Below are 18,945 nucleotides of genomic sequence, written 5' to 3'. Positions count from 1 at the left end.
ATGAAAAATGCTGTCTTAGCCTTCTGTTCCCTGGCTTTAAGGTTAAACTTTATGGAGGGCTTAAGGATATTCAATAGCATTCTACTCACAACAACTCTGTAAGGCAGGTAGTTTAGTTCCCTATTACTCCTGTTTTCCAGTTTAGGAAACAGAGACACTGAGCAAAATCACTGAGTGATTTACATTGCAGACTTAAAGGGATGCATAGGCCAAGAAGAACAGGAAGAATTCTGGGAATGGTGTGTGGTTTGGTGGGTGATGTTGACAAAGCCGTTTTCTGGCCCACCACCTCCCAAACCTGTCTTTTCTCCTCTTCCACCTCAATTCTCTAACAGAACAGGTACACCAAATTGTTCAGCTGCTAAGTGTGAGGACCCAGTTGAAACCCATAGCTTCTGAATCCAGGGCTCCTTTGTTTTCTCCAGAACACAAAGCTTCAATATATCAGGAAGATCAATTCAAAAAATAGCCATTAAGTACCCATTATGTTGGGGTGCTAAAATAAATTGTCCATAAATATGACCTATGTTCCTGAAGGCAAGCTAATACTGAGATAAAAGTTATTGCAATACAAATAAGAATGCTATTCACCAAGCCCCTAGGAAAGATCTGAGGAGGGGAAGAGGGTACTTCCTGCTGGCTGGATCAAAGAAGGCTTCCTAAAGGAGACAGTACCTTAGTGCAGCATTTTACGTGGTGCCTGATGCATAATAGGTATTTAATAGAAGTCGATTGGTTCCTCAGCTGGGTTTTGAAGGATGAAAATGATTCAAGGGATAGAGTCTGGGAGGGCCCAGAGCTGTATATTTCAGACCTGGGGAATGGCATAAATATTGAGGCAGAAAAAGTCAGGGAGCAAGGTATTACCCAGTCCTTTCTCCTCTAAATTCCTCCATGGAATACTTGCAGAAGCTGGGGAGGCCTTCAAGACTGGGCATTACACCTGCATTTTTGATTTCCTTCACAAGCTAATTGTACAATATTTCAGAGTCTGATTCTTTTTGTACAGCAAAATAACGTTTTGGTCATGTATACTTATTGTGTATCTAATTTATATTTTAATATATTTAACATCTACTGGTCATCCTGCCATCTAGGGGAGGGGGTGGGGGGGTAAGAGGTGAAAAATTGGAACAAGAGGTTTGGCAATTGTTAATGCTGTAAAGTTACCCATGCATATATCCTGTAAATAAAAGGCTATTAAAAAAAAAAAAAGACTGGGCATTAAATATTATGTCGTAGGGTGCTTTTTAAGGATTATCAAGGAGGACTTCCTTGACCTTCCACATGTTCCTTGGTACTTCTGTCAAAAGTGGGATGCTGGTATGGGTAGCCAAGGATTTTATTCATTGTGTCATAGATTTATATAATGGACAATCATGAAGAAGATTCCCCCTGACACATCTTGTCTGGGTGGCTCTGACCAAGTCACTTAATTTCTGTGCCATAAATTCTAAATTCCCTATGCCCTAGGCAAGGCAAGCACTTATTAAGCCCTTACCATATGCCAAGCAATAAACTCTAGGGGGGCAATGAAAGGCAAAAGCAAGAGACAACATGCAAAGTACCATATACAAACCAGATAAATAGAGGATAAATTAGAGATGCTCAAGAGAGGGCTAGCATTAACCAATACTGAGAAGGCTCCAACTTTAGTTGAGATTTGGAGGAGCTGGGGAAACCAGCTGGAGGTGGAGACAAGGAGAGATTTCAGGCCATTCCAGACTTGGGGGGCAGCCTGGTAATGACCTGCCTTGGTAGAGGGCATTTCTTCATCTATAATATATTCACAAATCCAGGTCCAATCCTTAAGTTACTTCTAAACTGAAATATTCTCTCAGGGACCCCAGAATTTGGATCCTCCACCTGCCATCTTCAGACTCCCTTATGGTGAAACAATGAAGAGTCAGGCTTCTGCTATTTATTTTATATTTGTTATTCTTCCCCAAGAGCACAAGGTCTCCACCCCAACTGATGCCCATTATTTGTTTTTTTCCTGTGAAAACACAGCCTTATATTAAGTAAAACAACATTAAGGGGGTCAGTTAGCTCCATGGGCATAATGTCACTGTTGTGATAAAATGGGGGGGTTTGGAGGTACCATTGGGGTTTGGAACCTCTAGTCCCTGCCTCTTGGTGCTGTTGTAAGGATCAAATGAGATCATCTATATGAAGCCTTTTGCAAATTCTAGAGCGCTTTCTCCCTTCTAGCTATTGTGTGGTGACCCTGCTGTATCCAGGATGAGAAAGTCGACTCATCTGGGCTCTTCCTGCAGTACTAGCTGCTAAGCACACTGCTTTCCATTTTCTTTTTTTCTAGGCAAGTGAATTATTCTCTTTCCCCATGTATCTTGGACATCAGAACTCGGCCTGTGGGATTTGCTCTGGGTTTTAAATTGCTTTCATCTTGCTCTCCCTTGCCCTTGCACAATGCTGCTGTTTGGTTTTTCAGAATTGTAGGGGAAGCTTAAATTGAAGCAGCGATGATTAAAGTCTTTCCATTCTCGGCTGGCAACTCTCAGAACCCACCCCCAAATTTGATAAATAAAACACAGGATGCCTGGGGTCTCATGGACTTAACTTGATCCCATTAGGATCAGGGAAAAAAAAAATAACTGCTGCATTTATAAAAATCCATCTTGAATCCTAACAAGTCTTTAAAAACAAGCTGCCACCAACTTTTTTCTTTTTAATTTTTGGAGTGTTAATTGGCCCTCAGATATCAGTGTCTCCCTGTTCCATTGCAGGCTAGACATGACAAAACATACTCCTACTTTCCATTTCTTCCCTTCCCATTTCTCAAATCATCCACCACTCATTAGTGATCCATCCATTTATTCAGAAGCTCACTGCCTGGCACTGGTCTCCATACCATGAAGATGCAGATGAAGAATGTGATTCTTCTCTTTAAGGGGCTTTCATTCTCATTGGAGATGAAAGATATAGTGAACTAGAAAATAAAAGTGAGTGAAATGGAATCCCAGGCAAATTTGCAGTACATATAAACAAGGAAGTAGGATGAGATTAGTTGGGTCAAGAAAGGCTTCTGGGAGATGGATATTTATTGTCAAGGTTTTGATGGATGGGAATTGTCATTGTAAATAGCATTTCTTCTCCTACACTTTCTTTTAAAATATGTTATTGATGACTTTTTAAAAAAATTATTATTTCTAGGAGCAATCTTACGAGAGAAGCCTCCCTTTTAACAAAGTTCATTTAAAACAAAACATCATTTATCTCCTCTATTCCACCATTTCTATACTGAGAGGAGAGAGCTGTTGGGTCCTCGGTTCTCTGGGGTCAGGGATGATTATGGCTTTAATCTGAATTCTGATTTACTCTTGATTCTGCTCTACTTTCCAAGCATTCAAGTATTTGTTTTTGATTCTGTCTTTTCCCTCTCCCTCTCCCTCCATTCCTTCCTTTCTTCATCTCTCTCTTCCCCTCTTTCTCTTTTTTGTCTTCTTACTTGACCCTCTCCCTTCCTTTCTTTATCTCTCTTGCTTCTCTCTCTTTCCCTCTTCCATTGCTTCTTCTCCTTCCCCATTTTTTTTATTTTTTTCTTTCCTTTTCTTATCTCTCTTTCTCCTTCCCCTCTTCTCCACTTCTCTCCTTATTCAGGATGCTCAAGCTAATAAGGAAGAAAGTACAAAATTGGATAAGGGAGAGAGCAGAACAGGGAAACCAAAATACATTTAGTTCTTTGGCGGACATAAGTGTAAAGGAGATGACAGATAAAATGGAAAGGGTACAAGTAGTCTAAAGCTTCTGAAATGAAGAGATATGGTTAAATTAATTTTGAGGGCTACTGGAAGCAAGATTTTGAAAAAGAGATCATTAAGTTTATACTATCTCCATAATGCATTTGCCTCGGGTATTAGGGAATAGCTTGTTTTTTTAGAGGATTCAACAGAAAGTGATAATGCTCTGCCATTTTTGGAAACTTCTGTCAAAAGTTCTGACATTGTAAAAAATCTTCATTCTTTCATGTGAAAGTCATCTTTTCTAGTTGAGCCATTTTACAGGAGTTTTGACTGCTTATCAGTAAATAATCAGGGCCTCTGGTTCCAGTGGAAAAGCACCCATAACATAGATTAGACATAAATTGTTATGCCTTTGTGGGATTGCATACGTAATGTCTCATATTTTAGCTTTATTCATTAAATATTAAGAAATAATAGTATGTGAATGTAATGGAATATTCACATATTCCATTACATTCCAATGTAATGGAATATTATGTAAGAAATGATGGACAGGCTGATTTCAGAAAAGACTGTAAAGACTTACATAAACTGATGCTGAGTGAAGTGAGCAGAACCAGAAAAATATTGCACACGGCAACAGCAAGATTGTGTGATCCTCAATTCTGTTGGATTTAGCTCTTCCCAGCAATTCAGTGATGCAAAGCAATTCCAATAAACTTTAGATGTAAAATTCCATCCGCATCCAGTGAGAGAAGTCTGAAGACTAAATGCAGATCAAAGCATAGTATTTTCACTTTTATTTTCTTCTGTTTTTTTTCTTTCTTATGATTTTCCCCTTTTGTTCTGATTTTTTTCTCGTGGTATAATTCATGGAAATATGCAAAAAATGAATGTATATGTATCACCTAAAAATGAAATATATAAAAAAGCAATAATAGTTATAACAGTGAGTAACATGTAGAATTTTAAGTTATACAAAGCACTTTCTATATATACCTTATTTATTTCTCATAGAGCTCTTGTTGGTAAGATGTTGTAATTATCCCTATTCTATAGAAGAAGTAAGTGAGATTGAGAGAGATTAAGTGATTTGTGTATAGTCATAGCTTATAAATATCTGAGACAGGATTTTAATGTCTTTCTGAATCCAGGTCCAATATTCTATCCTCTGCCTGTCTTAGGATGTATATGTGCGAGACTAATAATGTCAAGATGAGTTCAATACCTTTAAGGAGTTTACAATCTAGATGGGCAATTAAGGCAGGATAAGATATCCACAATCTCAAATGATATTATTGACTAGCAGAGAGGTACAAAGAGCTATCAGAAATAGAAGAAGGGACGATTATTCTTTTTTCCCCCTGAGGCATTTGGGGTTAAGTGACTTGCCCAAGGTCTTGCAACTAGGAAGTGTTGAGTGTCTGAGGCCAGATTTGAATTTAGGTCCTCCTGACTTCAAGGCTGGTGCTCTATTCAGTGCACCACCCAGCTGCCCCAGATTATTCTTTTTTTAGCCTAAGAGACCCTGAAGGAGTTCAAGGAAGAAATTTTTCATGTCATCGGTCAGTCAGCAAGCCTTTATTAAGTGCCTGCCATGTTCTAGGTACCAAATCATATTAGAATACCTAAACCATATTTTATAGGAATAATTTGTAGTGAAAAAAAAAAATCAGATGCTCACTTTATCTCTGAGCCATTCTAATTGAAAAAGCAAAAGATTTCTTACAAGCAAATGCATTTGATAGGTACACCAGAGCTACTATTCCAAAAGTATACATTAAGTCAGGTATAGCTGGTGAAAATCCATTAATAAGCCATGACACTGTAGAACAACTTCGTGGGTTTTTCAGAGTCCTCATTTATGCCCATGAAATTGCTCTGTTTTAGTTACGCTTACAGATTCTCTCCTAGCAGAAGCCAAGCAACCAAGTTTCTTTTGGTTTAAGAAGAATAAGAGCATGTTTACTATTCTCCTTGATGTTAAATAATGCTAGACCCTCAACCTTCTCCACCCCACGAAAAAAAACCCAAAGCTTTAGATAATAATAATTATGAATAATAATAACACACATAACATTTTACTCACAGAGAATATGTGATTATCTCCCATTTTAGAGATGAGAACATTGAGGTTCAGCAAGCAAGATACAATTCTTTGTCTGGGGTCACATAGGCAGTAAGTGTCAGAGCTGTAACTGGGATCCAGGTTTGTTCTTTGGGTTGTGTTTTTTCAAACTTTAAATTTTACCAGCTGCTTAGAGAATATAAGCTAAGGTCGAATAACCTCATAAGTTCCTTATTGATTCCAATGTATTTTTATTTAATTTGCAGTGAATAAACAGTTCAGAGCCAGAGGCTGATTAGGCTGTTTATTTCATTAGGTTAACTAATTTCTTTCTCTGCTGCCTCAGAATGGCCATGACCACCCTGTATTCTTGAAGGCTGTGCTGGTGGAGTACAAAATCAGGCTGTAAATAGTCTTGGTATGAGTCTATCTTCAAGTTTTATGTCTAGGGTTAGCCCAAGTTAGATTGTCTCAGACCAGAGAAGCTTAGAGACGCTTATCTTAGAGGACTGACTAGCAGGTAATATATTTATTCTGCCACAACAAACAGTCAAATTAAATAAGGCTTGTAATCTGTTACCAGGAGAGAGAATTGTGCACATTGATAAAGTCCTTGATTTTTAGAGTACTATAGAGCTGATTCATCCATCTTTTGGTCTGTCAGTGTTACCTCATTAATTGAATATTCGGATCAGGATGTTGTTCAGAATATGAAATGCGATAGATTCAATTTTGTGAAAGCTGATAATATCTTTTGGGCACTCCACAGGACTTTTCATTTCATTAGAGCATTGAAGATATAATTGTTTAATTCCATTTGCTCTCAAAATTAATCTTTTTAAAAGCCAAAGGGGACTTGGAGGGGAAAATGTGACTTATTGTTAATCTTTAAAGATAACTCTTTGATTGTGACAGTATTGATGGTAAATAAGAAGTTGTTGATTGTTTTTGGAATATAGTCATCCAGAATGCACTACCACATTCTCAAAATAAAGACTTTTCCCTCATACCCAGTCAATAAATAGAATAAGTGGAAGAAAAGGATAATTTAAGGCAGACACTAAGTTTACTATATCTTATTTTATACACACACACAAACACGTGTGTGTGTGGGGGGGGGGGGGGCTTTGGATCTTAGATTTAGATCTGGAAGGGATTAGTCTCCTAACCCAAGGGTTAGTGACCAGTTCTAGGTCACTTGAGTATTAATTGGCACCATTAGGATTTGAACCCCGATCCTGATTCTATACCCAACATTCTTTGTATTATAAACATACTGTCTCAGATATGAAACAGGTTGGTGCCAGTATCAGTGGATTATAGAGTATTTAGATGGGAATATCTCACTGGATAGCGCACTGGGTTTGGAATTAGGAAGACTCACCTTGCTGAGCTCAAATCCAACGCAGACACTTACTAGCAGTGTGACACTGGGCAAGTAATTCTGTTTACTTAAGTTCACAGGAGAATGACAAATGTCTCCCATATTTTTGCCAGGAAAATCCCAAAATGGAGTAACAGAGAGCCAGGCAGAACTGTAATGACTGAATAAAAACAAGTAGGAGAAGATGGGATGGGGCTTGTTGCTAAAGAAAGGCCTTTAAAAGCGTAGCAGAGAATTTTGTCTCTAATTCTTGAGGTAATAGGGACTATGATAAATATTATTCCTCCATAAGAAATGGTGAACATGAAGAATTCATAACAACATAGGATGATTTGGATGAACTGATATAGAGTGAAATAAGGAGAATCAGGAAAATAGTACTGCAATTATATTGATTATATAAATGAAAACTACCCTAAAAGACATTAGAAATCAGATTAAATGCTATAACCAAACTTGATTCCAAAGGACCAGTGATGAGATACATTTCCCCTCTCAAGAGAGAGGTGGTACTCCATGGGGCAGAATGCTGTTTCTTATGATCACTGTGTTGGTTGGTTTTTCTTAACTATTTTTCTTTGTTACAAAGGAGGGCTTCATGGTAGTGGCAGTTAATGGTGATGAGCTGATGAGATATGGGAGTATTAAGAGTGTCTAAAGTGATTACCATGCAGAAAAAATCAATAAAGCATAAAAGTAACATTAAAATACAAATATAATGAAATCAAAATGAATGTCATATTTAGTGGAAGTAGAGGAAGAATTCCAAATGTAAATTTGATTCCAAATTCTATGGACTGGGTCTAAGAAATAATACTGTCATTTCTTACCCAGGCAGTGGAACCTTGGTATGGAAAATATATGTCAATGCTCTTATAGATTTACTCCAGCATACAGTAAGTTTGAAGTGTAATCTGATGCTGCCTAAAAAATTTTACAGTATAAACTGTATCCTAAAAAGATGACTGACCTGCACAAGGTATGACTACATGGTATTAGTTTGATGCAGGACCATTGGAAGGCAAAGTCTTCTACTTGTCATCTGATTGTGATTGGAAGATGTTTCCTTTTCCCTGATTTGGAACTATCAGTGTAGAAGAAACTGTAGCTTTCAAATTAGTATTTTAGGCAGGTTTCAATCTCTCCCAAGATAATGTTAATTTATTTTAATATTAGTTCATGCCTTCAAGCTGTAAACTGATGAGATGTCATTAATTGATTCCTGACTATTCTTAGCTATAAGACATCTTAATTTTCCTAACTATTCTGGGGGGAGAACACAGGGCATCTTAATACCAATTCTCTTCAAGTCAGGGTTACCTGGGTTATACCATTATAATGACCAAGGGCAAAAGGCCCCAAAGCAAAATGGGGTGCTTGTAGGACATTAGAAGTTAAGGAAACATTCTATTAATTTCCCCTCACCTCTAATGTCCTTTCTATAGCCAATTGAGACCTCTGAGTCTCTGGCACTGAGACCTCTGGCCTTTGTTCCATTTACTGAAACATTAGGTAACCCAGCTAAGTAGAAGTCATAAGAAATTTCAGAAGGAAAGATTTGTACAAATTGATGCAGTGTGAAGTGCAGTTATCCTTTCCATATTGCAACTTTACCCAACACAGTTTCAATATACCTCAGGTTGGCATAAAAAATTAAATGAGAATTTTGGGGAAATTTTGCGAAAGCTGCAGATGGCATGTGAAGGCCAGCAGATGACACAGAATAATATTAGAAATTCAAAAATATATAAAAGATATATAAAGAGAGAATATTGTATGATAGCAATGGATGTTATCTTTTAATGCCATATATATACACAAAATTTTTTTTCAAAAGTTAAAATATGACCAAATACTTAACCCAAATTTTACCATAAAGAATTGTAAACATCCCATAAAAGATGGGGATAAAAGAAAAAGAAAAAATGGTGCCAAGGGAGTGTCAAAAAGTTTTATGCAGATTTTCCAGATCATGGAAGCACTATACTCCTGTGATTCAGAAGGGATAACAGTAAGTATAACTAGAACAGTTTATACTATAACAAATGCTGTAAAATGAATAGTGCTTAATAAATCTCTCTGATCTCTCTCTCTCTCTCTCTCTCTCTCTCTCTCTGTATACACACACACACACACACACACAAAACAGATATATCTATTATACACAATAACAACAAGACTATGTAAGGATCAAAATATTACAGAATTGATTCTTCTTAGTTGTGCATTGATTCAAGACAATTTCAATAGACTTGGTCAATCACATCTACAGAGACCGAATATGGATTGAAGCATACTGTTTTCACCTTTTTTTGATTGTTTTTCTTTCTCGTGGTTTTTTTTTCCTCTTTTGGCCAGATGTTTCTTGCACAACATGACAAATATGGAAATATGTTTGAAAGGCTAGCACATGTTTAACCTATATCAAATTGCCTTACTGTCTTAGGGAAAAGGGAATTGAGAAAGGGAGGAATAAAAATTTGAATACAAAGTTTTACAGAAATAAATGCTGAAAACTATTTTTACATGTATTTGAAAGATAAAATACTACTGAAAAGAAAAAAAGAAAATGGAATGAAGGATATGCTTGACATGACCTTTAAAGTTGAAAAGTAATTACTGAGTCATGAAGTATCTTGGTTTCCAAGTCTTTTTCCCACCTTCCACACTATGGTCTATTCTCCACTCAGCTCACTTAAACTTCATTGTATAATCCTATCACTTCCATATTCTATAAACTCCATTATTTATTATCTCCAGAATCAGAAAGAAAACCCTCTGCTATTTTGCTTCGTATAAATTTGTTTGCATTTTGTCTTCCCCATTAAATGGTAAATTTCTCAAGGACAGAGCCTTTTGCCTCTTTTTTATCCTACAGGTCTTAGCATAGTGCCTAACAAATGTGTAGGCACATGGACAGACACTTAATAAATGTATGTTGGTTGATTGATTGATTCATTGGTAGGAGTGCAGATTTGCTGGCAGCTCTGCATGAAAAGCAGCCTGAAGTTTCCTACATAATGTCTTTCCCTCTTTCTCCATCTTGGAATTAATGACTAAAGTTTTTTGGTTTATAGGACTGAAAAAAAAGAACTTTTATCTCACCTGAAACATTTTGCAGCATAAGCCTCTATTTAGTGGCTCATAAAAGATTTTATGCTTCATCTGTTGTACTTAGAGTGGTAGTATACAATGTACTTTGGAAAAGATATGAAATGTGCTGTTCTCGTTGGAATGGTGAATTGTAATCAGGTGTGTTGTTGAACACATCCTCATTTCCTTAATGTTTGAGGATGTGTGCCTTGGCAGAAAGTGTTAAAGTGAACACAAATACTGCATTAAAAAAACAACCAAAAAACGCCTGACCCTCCAGTACTAAAAACTAACAGGGCCTGCTTGCTCCCTTTTGCCTAGCTTTTTCTGTCTACGCCCAGATCTTTCACCATGGACTCATCTGATGAGACAAACAAAGACACCTGTTACTGGCTGAGCTCAAAGTGTTCTGTAAACAAACTAGAATTCTGACCTCCGTGGTCCAACCCCAGATCTGCTGGGGACTCACTGGGGGATCCTGGGTGAGTGTCTTATCTGTCATCTACCTCGGTTACCTCAGCCATAAATTTCTGGCTCATTTCCCAGGAGGGATGAGAGAACCTCTGTATTTAAAATCATTATTAAAGCAGCCTTTAGAGTCAGAGTTTAGATTAGCAATTCTTAGAAATGGCAACAATAATAAGATATTATTAGTAATAACTTTTTTCTTAAAATACATAAAAAGTAATATCTTAAAATAAATTTTTATTAATAAGACATTTAAACTTTGCAAAGCACTCGGCTTAGAGTATCTCACTTGAACCTTATAGCTGCACTGTGGAGATGTAGCATGACATAGTGGATAGAAGGCTGGCTTTGGAAGCAGCAAGATCTGAGTTCAAGTTCTGCTTTTGGCACACACTAATTGTGGGATCATGGGTAATTCGCTTAAGCTCAACATACCCCAGACAACACTCTCTCACTTCAAGATTCTATGTTGCAATTAACAATCTGCTTTGGTAAAAGGAGCACCGCGTTTGGTGGTTCCTCCACTGATGAAATCACAGATCTGGATCTCCTCCCTCTCCAAACCCCATTCTCTTTGATGAGTGTTCCAGGGGTCATTATGGCAATTTTTCTGAAGCTCCTAGAAATCATCCCTTTTCCAAGGTCACATATCTAGTAAATGCTAAAGGTGAGAACCTCACTCAGGGCTACCACTCTATCTCCTCTTGCTGTAGAATCTTGCTACATCAAGAAATAAGACAATTCCAATTCTTTTTGTGCAGCAAAATAACTGTTTGGACATGTATAAATATATTGTATTTAACATATACTTTAACATATTTAACATGTATTGGTCAACCTACCATCTGGGGGACGGGGTGGGGGGAAGGAGGGGAAAAGTAGGAACAAAAAGATTTGCAACTGTCAATGCTGAAAAATTACCCATGCATATATCTTGTAAATGAAAAGCTATAATAGTTTAAAAAAAAAAGAAATAAGACAATTGGCAAATATCTATTTATCCATGCCACAGTAACAGCATTTTATTTTATTGTTTACTCTCATTCTGTAGTGAAGTGAACACAAAAAGACATAGAGAAAGAGATAAATAGAGAGATAGAGACAGAATTAGAGTGAGAGGGAAATAGCTGTCTGGGCTCTGGACTCCTATATCTCTGTCAAGAAATCCCCAAAAGGGATCATAAAGCTGAAAATAACTGAACAACAAATAACCCATCACTAAAACTGATGAATTTAGGGGAGTACTTTTTAAAAAGTGAATAAATAAAACACATAGTGATATGGTGGTCACCGAATTCAAGGAATATACAACTATAAAACTCTTGTCTTCACTCCCATTTGATTGTTTTCATTACTGGACTGCCATAGCTCTCTTGAGAGATATGGGAGTATTTTTGTCTTTTCCTTCTCCAGTTCATTTTACAGGGTTGGGTAACGTGCTCAAGTGTACACAGATACTAAATGTTGGAGGCTGAATTTGAACTCATAAAGATGAGTCTTTCTGACTCCAGGCCTGGCATTCTTTGCACTATAGTGCCACCCAGCTGCCCTAACAGACTATACATGCTGCTTGAGCAGACCTGTATTACTGGAATAGGCCCAGAATCCTCCCTGTTCATTGGAGACGCATTATTTTATAAATTAAAAAAACAAAAGGAACTTTTCTGGGAGTCCTTCTTTGCGGAGATGAATGAAATGCAAAATTATTTATTAAGTGTCTACCATGTGCCCAAAAATACTGCGCTAAGCACTCAGAATACAAATAGAAAGGACAGTTCCTGTTCTAAAAGAGCTCACGCACTGACTGGGGAACACAGTTTATAAGGGAGGAAAGGACCAGTTCATGGCAGATGGTGAGGCCAAGCTGTCCTTGGATTCAAGCAGGGAAAAGCGTTTGGCAGATGGTAAATAACAGACTTCCTTTAAACTTCTGTCATGGATGGCAATACATGGAATTGTTCTTAAGTACTGAACATTTAATTTGGGATTTGAATGTTGTTTTTCCATTAGCAAAAGGAGTCTGAATTTCTATGAATATGTACATGATCATATATAAGGGTCATAAACTTAGAGCTGGGAGGGACTTAGAAACCATTTAATCCAACCCTCTCATTCTCCAGATGAGGAAATTGAGATCCAAATAAATAAACCTACTTGTTGTCATACTGCTCCTAAGTGCCCAGGGTGTGATTTGAATCCATGTATACTTGACTCTAAGTCAAGCATACTATCTACTCCCTACCATGTTGTCTCTCATCTAATAAAGGTGTCTACAGTGAGGAGAAATGAATTACATACTGCAATGAAATTAAATTATAATACTCTACACTTATGAAGCATCTTTAGCTTTTCAAAATGCTTTCTGATGCATTGTTATTTGATTCATAGAGCTATCTCATAAAAAAGGTAAAACACTCCCATTTGAAGGTTAAGGAACTGAAGTACCAAGACATAAGTGATTTATTTACCCAAGATCCCATGGCTTGGTCAGTTGCAGAGCTAAGTAGAGAGCCCAATTGCTCAGATTCTTAGTTCTTTGTTCTTTTATCCTTTTCTCTGCTCCTATATCTCACAATAGAAACAAACTTAGAAGTTCAAAGCTAGGAAAACCTTGGTTCAAATTCCATCTTAGACACATGCTGGGTAACTTGGGCAAGTAATTTAACCTCTCAGGTCACTAGGCAACCAAGACTATAAATTGTAAAGAGGTAGCTAATGTGTACAATTATTGGTCCAATCCCTATCCCTATGCTATCAACATTTTTGATTAGACCTTTTTTTTTTTTTTAGCAGTACAGTACTTACTTTAGTTTTTATATGTTTGGATATTCTAAAAAAAATTTCTTAAATTATAATTTAGCAGGCAAAATAATGAATTAGGTAGCATCATTTGTTAATTGTTTTAATTAGGCAACAATTAGTAAAGCAGTAGTATATTTGTTCTCTCTGTTAAAGAGACAGGTTGGTGAATTTCCATTTCTCTTGCTGTATTTATTACCCCTGAATTACATCTGTGTCCATTACATGAAGAAGGGAGCAAGCATATCCAATTCTTACAATTTGCATTTGCTTTTGCCCCAATTCCATCCTTAAATTCCCTCATTCTTCCTAAAAGACAGAAAAGAATAAAGTGTAATTTATATGAACTGAAATGAAGTTAAGTGATTTCAGCCCAAGGTCGTGAAGTAAAAGAGTTTGTGTACAGAATTAAAAATAGGATTTTCCTCAGTTTTGTTCTTCAACATAGAACCATATTTCTTCTTTTTCCATACTTCACTGACAAATTATGACCTTTTTCTCCATATAGTTGCCTGAAACATATCTTTTCCTCACCAGGCCCTGTAAATGCCTTTCTATTATTTCTTGTGAATGGGGCATACTAAATGCTCTCTATATCATTCTGTTTCTGATTCTATCCTATAAAAAAGTTATTACCTATAAAAAGAACATCACCAGAAAGTTGCCTCGTGTCAGGAAAGATCACAGTTTGAGGCACATCTGAGATATAACTGAGGCTAAAATTTAAATGTTGACATTTTCCATGCTCCTATGTACAAAGTATGCCTCATTGCAGTACAGGTACTATTGAAAAAATATGTTTAAATAGAATCATTTTAGTGTCCAATTACATTTTAATTTCCTAACTGTGCTGTTATTTTTCTTCTGGTTAATTTTTGATCATCAGAGATTTTAGAATCATTGATTTGGGGAATTGGAAAGGAATTTAGAAGTCAAAGCCCTAAAGCCCAGAAATTAAGTCAATTACCTCAGTCAAGTAGATATAAAGATTTGAACTCTGATCTTCAGCTGCCATATCCATCATTCCTTTTATTATGCACCATGCTATTTCCAACACTTAACATTGCTCCTGTCACACAGAAGGTGCTTATAAAATGTTTATTGAATTTATTATTGTTGAATCTCTCCTCCAAAATTTTTTTCAGAGTTTCTTATTCCTTTTTCTTCTCTTTCTTTACAATAGTCACAAATTTCTCAAACTAAAAAATTGTGATCATTAGCTATAAACAAATATGTAAATGTATCAGGAATGTTTACTACTTAAAAACATCTTTGACGATATAAAAAATTATTCTTTGGATTGTAAATTGAACATATAATGTATTTGTGAATTATAAGCTTTTTGAGGGAAGGGTTGAATCATTTCCCATCTTTCTCTCACCAATATTTAGCACACTACTAGGAACTTAACAAATTTCTGCAAATATGAATTGTAAACATGGTTTTCTTAAATTAGACCACACGTATTTTTAAGCACTACGACTTTATAACTAAGTGACTTGAGGTAAAAGTATCCTGGGAAATAGGGGAAAAAAGGCAAGTTTTATCTCAAGCCTAATTTTGCTTAATAACAAAAATCCCAAAAGCCTTTTCTTTTTTCAACAGCTCAGGCACAAGCATTTCCCATGAAGCTGCTGGTGTAAAAGCTAGGAGCTCCAAAGAGGGCAAAAAGTTGAAGTGAACATCAGATCAAAGGGATGCTGCCTAGCTTGTTGCATTGAGAATGGACAATTGGGTGTGAATTTGTGTATGTTCATGTTTACTTGAGCATTGGGTATCTTTGAAACCTTAATTTTGGATTTTGTTTTTCTGCTCGCCCCGTGAATTTGATTGCTGCTTTGTTGCTGGCCCTTTCAATGGTTCCAGATCTGGCTTCTATCTCTAGCCCACATGTGTTTATTGTTTACTCCTTGCTGTTCGAATTCACTCTGCACATTTCCTTTTTTTCTGTTCACAACTGAGTCTTTACCATTTTAGTCTGTCCCATTTGTCTGGTTCTTCATCTACTGCTCATGTAGGACCAAAACAAATAGCCCAGCTTCCTATACACTTGCTTCTATCCTTAAGAACTCTTAGGATTTCTTTGGAATGTAGGGGCCAGATATGATCAGCAGATAGCTTCTAAAGGAAATCAATGCTTTTGCTTCTGGCTACAAATCCTCAAAGATCACAAAAGTGACCTTCAGCTAGTGTTCAAAATATGCCTTGTAAAGGAAGAAAAGGACATTGCTATGGGTGGGGTTAGTAATCTCTGCATGTGGACAAGCTTCCCCTAGGTTGCCAAAAGTATCATTGTGACTAGAAGTTGTGTGTGCCTGCAGAATCCAGAAAGGAAAAAAAAGATACTCTTTCCTTGCTATTTGTTATCATTTTCCTTTGAGACAGTGCAACAATAACATACAGGAAATATTTGGTTAGTAAAATGAAACTTGCCATTTCTTTGATTTCTCTCTATTTTGACTAATAAAGTGCATAGCAAAGCCACATCTGACGCACTTGTCAATCTCATGATAATAAATTTGAAGGTTATGAAACTCTGGATTCTTAAACTAGAATTTCAGCTCCTTCCATTTTAGCAAATTGTGTTTTGTTGCTGTTGTTTTTGCCCAGATGAGTTAGGACCGCTGCTGAATTGTGGAACCAAATGACTCTGAAGTTTTGTTGAAATCATGTCACCACTCTCTTAAATAAAGTTTATTGAAAGCCCAAGGAAACTTGCAGCTTAATTGTTCGCTGTGTTTACATATGTAATAAGCTTATTACATCTATCGGCCTGCTTTTTATAAAGGCGCAGACAAACACTAGAGATAGCCATTATTTGGACTGAATTTACTTGTCCCCGGAAAAGGGCCACCAACTGCTATTTCCCTCTTTTATTATACTGGATATAATGTTTATGCTTCTTGATGAGCAGAGAGAATAAATTCATGGATAGATTGACATCAGTTTAGATTAACTCTTACTTTACTAGATGTCCTGGGAAACATGGTATTGATTTAATGAAAGGAGGCATTTCCTTTTCTGTAATAGTCAATGGTTGATGTTATAAGATCATAGATTTATATCTAGCCCAGAAGTCATCCGGTTCAACCCCAATCATTTTGTGGGTGAGGAAACCGAGGCACAGGGTTTTTGATTCCATGTGTAATTCTTTTGTGACTTTCAAGCCAAGACTGTTTTCATTGCCCACAGCTTCATTCTACATATAGCTTCTTCTAGCACGCAGCTTAAGTATGGCTAACTTTCCTTTTTCTTTTTTTTTTTTTCATTAAAGCTTTTTATTTTCAAAACATACACATGGATAATTTTCAACGTTCACCCTTGCAAAACTTTGTGTTCCAATTTTATTTTTCCCTTCTTCCCTCCTTCCCTCCCTCCCTCTCTCCCCTCCCCTAGATGGCAAGTGATCCAATATATGTTAAACATGTGCAGTTCTATTATACATAGTTCCATAATTATCGTGATGCACAAGAAAAATCAGATCAAAAAGGAAAATAAATGAGGAAAAAAACAAAATGCAAACAAACAACAGCAAAAAGAGTGAAAATACTGTATTGTGATCCAGACTCAGTTCCCATAGCTCTCTCTCAGTGCAGATGGCTCTCTTCCATCACAAGACCATTGGAACTGGCCTGAGCCATCTCATTATTGAAACTTTCCTTTTTCAAGAAGGCAGTATCTGAAGAAAGATTTCTTTGGGGTGAGAGACCTGGAGGAAAGGGCAAATCTTAGCTTTGGCTAATCAGAAAGCTGTGGAGGACTGATACCTTGGTGAGGGATGGGGAGAAGTCTCAAGCTTGAAAAGCCACTGATTTTCCCACAAGCAAGGTCACTTCCCTGTTAAGTAACACCCTAATTATTTGTACTATGCTGGCCACATTTTGAGTGCTCAGTAAGTTATTCATTATGATGACAAAATAGTGAGACCACAAAGAGTAAGTACTAAGAGGTTGTGTTGATAAATTCCCAGGGGAAAAGCACTCTGGTAGTCAGTCAGTCAGTAAGCATTTGTTAAGCATCTACTACATACCAGGCATTCTGCTACGCTCTGGGAATACAAAGAAAGCTAATGGACACTGTCTGGTCTCAATCCAAAGGAGCAAATGACGTGAAAACATCTATGAACAGACAAGATATATCTGGCTAAGTTGGAGATAATCAGAGCAAAGCCATGACTGTTATTAAGGGGGCTCAAAAGGGTCACTAGGTTCATAGTAAGAAAATCTGGGCTTGAATCTTTCTTTGCTCTGTTATTGATTTTTGATGTACCTTTGGACATATCTCTTCACATTTGGGGGCCTCAGTTTCCTTATTTGTAAAATTGGGACATTGTGGGGGCAGCTAGTTGGTGTAGTGGATAGAGCACTAGCCCTGAAGTCAGGAAGACTTGAATTCAAATCTGGCCTCAGACACTTAACACTTGCTGGCTGTGTGACCCTGGGCAAGTCACTTAACCCCAATTACCTCAGCCAAAAAAACAAACAAACAACAACAACAACAACCAAAAAAAAAAAAGAAAATTGGGCATTTCATAGTTTGATTTCTGAGATTTCTTCTACTAGAAATCCTAAGGAATAAGAAATAGCTATATCTTTATTTGTGGACCTGGCACATAGTATAACCTTCAGAACTACTCATAAAAATACCTTAATTGGGGGAGAGGAGGAGGGAAGATGATGTCTCTAAGCAAGAAAATCCAAAAGTCCTTTGGGATAAATACTGAAACATGATTTAAATGTAAGGAGTCATCATCATTATTGGAATATTAACCATTTCAACTAATTCACATCTTAAAGAACTTATTTATCATAACAGAAATAGAAAAGGCAAAAAAACAAAACAAACAAACAACAACAACAACAACAAAAAAAACCCACCCTGGGAATTGATACCATGAAACTGGAGTCCAGACTTTTTTCTTCATTTGGGGTCATAAGTTATATTGTATATTGTGTGTGTGTATTTGTATTTTGTATGTATATTTATTTGTATTGTGTGTATGTATGTATATATATACACACACACACACACACACACATATATATATATATATCTGTCTGTGCATGTATGTGTATGTATATACACACGCATATTTGAGACAGGAAAGCAGGGAAGTTAGGAGGCAGATTGGATCCCAGAACACCTGGTTGATTCCAGTTTATCCAGGGGGGTATTTAGGGATGCCAGATTTTAGGCTGAATTACTGCAAATAGGATAGGGAATGAGATGGGGAGATAGATGAGTCCAATCTTGATGTAGACAGTAGAGGTAGTAAGAAAATTTTGATGAGGATTAATGGGTATGAAGTTGCAGCAAAGCTACTAAGTTTCAATGAGTGAAGGCAGAGTGTGGGGGAGAGGATGAGCAAAGCCAGGAGGCTCAGCAGCCTTGACCTTGCATTTCCTCCCCTTGTGTGGTCATCCTGGGGT

General features: G+C 36.9%; 1 protein-coding gene across 9 annotated transcripts in view; it reads left to right on the top strand.

Moving 5' to 3' along the window:
- The window catches only part of KIAA1217 (KIAA1217 ortholog), a 563,370-nt gene that overhangs the window by 390,133 nt on the left and 154,292 nt on the right, over positions 1 to 18,945 (top strand). The window lies entirely within an intron of this gene.

Source organism: Sarcophilus harrisii, chromosome 5 (assembly GCF_902635505.1).
Source record: "Sarcophilus harrisii chromosome 5, mSarHar1.11, whole genome shotgun sequence".
NCBI classification, from domain to species: Eukaryota; Metazoa; Chordata; class Mammalia; order Dasyuromorphia; family Dasyuridae; genus Sarcophilus; species Sarcophilus harrisii.
Note: the sequence above shows the minus strand (reverse complement) of the source record. Positions and strands in the feature narration are given on the sequence as shown.